Genomic DNA, 4,334 nt, shown 5'->3' with positions numbered 1-4,334 from the left:
ATAATGAATTTAGAATGCTGTCCACGAAAGTCCACGAGCTCAGTACAATTATAGTTGAGCGTTAGTCTGCAATAGCACTGTGCGTGTGGTGGTTTGAGTTTGTTTCTCGTATACCGTCATTAAATAAAGATGTATCATGAATCGATTAAACCGCTAAAATTTATTCATTCGGATTACAGCCCGTGTGCAAATATTGTAACTGACCAGTCAGTTAACTAATTTCGGACAAAAATAACTTACTTTGATTGACATTTCAGTATAACGTGTAGTGTAAGTCTATCAAAGTTAATTGAAATCGTTTAAAGTTACAAGTCAAAATAAATTGCTTATTTTGGGACAAAGTGATTTTCTTCATACAAAATCATAAATTCAATCAACTATTCAGTCAACTGAATCTGAAGTCAGTCAGTCATTTTTTTCCACACGGGAGATGATCAGTTTCCTTTGTGTTTTTGCCTATTTTTGTAAATGATTGCCACATAAAATACTACACGTTTAAAATTATAATATTGCTACGAATGACACCCAGCTTTTGGATTTGAAGCACACGACAGTGTCCAATTATGGAGCATAATTGGAAATTATTACTTATTAGAGCTGGTAAAAAAATTACATTATCGAACCTACTTTTTAACACTTTTACTTGCTAAAAGAACCTAAGTTATTTCAGCGTCATTCTTGAACTTTTTGTACATTTTTAAACGAGTTTCGTTCATGTTATTGAATACATTGGTCATTTCAAGAGCTTACAGATCTAGGAAGTACTATTGTATTTTTAAATGGAAGTAGTAAAATAAAAGTATGATTTAGAGTTTTTGTGCATGTATGCTTTCTTTTATTTCAATAGATTTCAATAAAAATGTTGCATAAAAACGTGTACAATTCTGTGCGATAAAAGAAATTCAGTAAACTGTGCGTCAAAATTGGATTTTCCATTGCAATTCTGCAAAACTCTAACATTTACTTCACATTTAATTTAATAATTCCAGTTTGCTATCAAGATGTTCAAGTATTGGGAGCATCGCAAAGGTCTTACGAAATTAAAGCATTATTCACAGGTTTCTAAGAAAAATACACGAAAATTTGGTTCAATGTTATTGGGTTCTTCAATTCATCAAAGAAGCAATTGTCATTTTTAAAACTTACAGCGATTATATTGTTGGGCTCCTTCAGAAATATTTTGAAATTTCTGCTGTTGCTCAGAAGACAAAGCTGTAAAATTAAGGAATGGTTATTTCATGTTGAAATTCAATTGAAATTGAAATTGAAACTTAGTTGAATATCACTCACGTGTTTCCACAATATCTGCTCCGCCTCGAGTAGTATTCGTAGCATCTCCGCCGACGGTACCGTCTGTTGGACAGGCTACAGTAAGGGTAACAGCGCAAACTACAGCAAGCAAAATTGCGAAGATGATGACTTTCATTTTAGTTTTTGTTCGTCTAATTTCAACTGTCTATTTCAAGTGGAGTTGACAATGTGATGAGTCTCTTGGCGATTCGTCGGTTTTTAACTAAAACCATCCGTACAAACAAAAGAATAAATGAATAATATAAATGGATACTGAGAAATTACACGCGGATATATCAAATTTGGGTTTATATGGTAAAGCATGTAATATGATTTAAATTCGAGTCTGATTTATATCCTAGCATTGTGTACTTTCTTAAATTGCAAATGATATTTTTAAAATAATTAATACTCATGTATTTAAAAAAAAACAGTGATCTAAGCAAATATTCTGACGGTTTTGAAATCTTTTCAGGCAATTCCTCAAACGGAAAATATTCTATCAAATTTTAAAAAAAATTGTCCAACAAAATATTTGCTCAAGTCACTAATATACTATGCAAAGATATGTGTGAACCAAAACTAACTTGTTTATAAACTGGATAAATCCAAACTGACTTGTTTATTCATGAACTTGGCCTATTTATACAAAAATACTTGCTATAGAACCCTCACGATTTATGAAATGTTCCAGAATTATAGTTAATAATGAAATGTATTTTCTCTTTGTTTTTTGTTGCGTTATCTATGTTATTATCAGTGTTATTTGATTGTAAACAATCTCTTTGTTGTATCAAATGAGAAAAAAAAAACGTCAAAGTCAAATCTCGTGCCGAAAGCAAACACACATATATCCTTGTTCAATTTGAGAAATCATTGCGTAACGATAAAAAAGTTAGTTAAAAGTATGCAACAAAAATTTGAATCATTCCGAAATGATTGCTCACATTAGATTCATGTTCGCTTCCCCCAAAAGAATTGATTTTCACTTTAATCAAAATGTCTGAAATTAGTCAGCTGGCTAAGAGAATAACTAAACATGATTGATATAATATATAGGGGCAATGTTAAACCTTCAGCACCAGGATTCTTTCATCACTCACGTCTGCTGTCATCGGTTGTGATTTGAATATCTCTCTTGTTTGGTGTGTAATCTAATACCCAATTATTATTTAAGTTATGATATGCAAGTTGATTATTTCTCTATCTGACAAACTAACACCTGTAATTATTTGCACGGCGTATGTTAAATCAACTATATCAAATAATGTATTTTGATAATATCAGTCAGCTACAACAATGTATTGTATACAACAATATGAAAAGAATACATTGTATCACTATAAATAGAGTGTTTTATTTTTTTATCTCAACAATCACTTTTGCAAAGCATGCGAAAAAGTTTCGACAGTTTTATTAGTTATAGTTTCAAATTGAAGGGGAAAAAATTCCACTTGTTCGTCGCATTTTCATTGATGATCATTGATCATGAACCATAAAATAAAATCAAGAGAAATTTTGATTGATTTAGTGTTGATTTGCAGACAATGCATTTCGATAATATCTATTAACTAAATAAAAGCATCTATAGAAAAATATTTGAATCGTCTGAATAATATTTTGAACCATGATTGGTTTATTCCTTTAAAAAAGTGTCCAATTGTTCAAAGCTAACCAAGGGAAATGGCGCAGTTAATGTGATGCAATGAACGAAATGCATTTCTATCCAATATTTTTTCTACTTTTTATTTGTATTCGATACGTGTTTACTTCTCCATAAATTATTCACATAGTCAACTGAAGGTCTCTAGCATAGTAATTCGATCGAATTGAATACGAATAAACAATTTCAACTTATCAATCGGATAATTCACCCATACTTGGAATCATTTTGAGACAAACACATACAAAAGAGTTCAATTCAATTGATTTGAAACTTTGTGAATTGGATCAACAACACGTATTCAAGGGTTGTTTTGAAGTAAATTCAAACTTTGAAAATATCAATGAGAGGTGTCCTGTGATATAATCGATTGAGTGGAGATATGTTGGAGGCCCATTTCATTCAATTATTTTCATCAATTATAATGAACCGTGTCTGGGATTGAAAACGTGTCAAAAACCCATTAAATACAAAGTAACGAATCAAAATAGTACAAAGCTAGATATTATAGCTATCGACGATTCCACACGAAATCGACCAAGAATTGGATCGACCCTCTCCGAATTGGCTGAAAATTTGCTTGGAGTCTTGTTTTCGGTAGAAAATGAGAAAACCAAAATCTTAGGCCTGTAAGTGGCCTACATTTCTGAGTTCACCCAGTGTAAATTTTGCAAAAAATTGAAAAAATCGAAAAAAAGGGTTTGCGCCAACTGAAAACTAACCAAGAAGTAGTTGACACATTACCAAACCATTGGTACCGTTGGAAAGATAATTGATGGGGCTACAAAAATTACGAAGTCACCTACCCACATTGACCCCATTGGGGCCTCCAAAAATGGAGTCAAAGTACTAAAAGTGAAATATCTCAAAAGAGTGGGGTTTTTTTGACATGTTTTTTTTTGCGTTTTTTTACGCTCATGTCGCGCCGCTTCAGATGGAAAAATAAAATTTCGTGTATAACCCCCATTCAGTTCGTGTATTTGGCCTCGGCAAGTGAATCATATATCATTTTTCACCGTTTTTATGAGAAAAATGGTCGAAAATGGCTTCTTATGAAATTTTGATCTGTAAAAACTGCTATTTTTTCGTCAAAATACATGAAAATATGAACATTTCAACATCGGTTTACCTATAAATTTGATCTGAAATCGACATTTCTCCATAAAACAAGCGAATGGTCAAAATCCGCATACAAAATCACACTTATGGCATAGAAAACTCACCTATGGTGGCCTGGTATGAGTCTATTTCCATGTAATTTTGGACGAGGAATCGATTTAGACTTACCTCAATCCCGTTTGATGAGCCTAAAATGCCGAAAAATGGCCCTGTTCCAGCTTATGTTTTCAACTCGCCATATTTTATACAGAAAATCACTTTT

At 32.1% G+C, this 4,334-nt stretch overlaps 1 long non-coding RNA gene across 1 annotated transcript; it reads right to left on the bottom strand.

Moving 5' to 3' along the window:
- Positions 1-829: 829 nt before the first annotated feature.
- LOC129572454 (uncharacterized) lies at positions 830-1,480 on the bottom strand. Its single transcript, XR_008688449.1, has 3 exons — positions 1,291-1,480; positions 1,147-1,212; positions 830-1,062 (listed from the first exon to the last, which is right to left on the bottom strand). It is a non-coding gene; the product is annotated as an uncharacterized LOC129572454 (long non-coding RNA).
- Between the last annotated feature and the right edge of the window lie 2,854 nt (positions 1,481-4,334).

Source organism: Sitodiplosis mosellana, unplaced genomic scaffold (genome assembly GCF_009176505.1).
Source record: "Sitodiplosis mosellana isolate CC-2019 unplaced genomic scaffold, AAFC_SMos_1.0 Smas_scaffold_5032, whole genome shotgun sequence".
Classification (NCBI taxonomy): Eukaryota; Metazoa; Arthropoda; class Insecta; order Diptera; family Cecidomyiidae; genus Sitodiplosis; species Sitodiplosis mosellana.
This window is presented reverse-complemented; position numbering and strand designations above follow the sequence as displayed.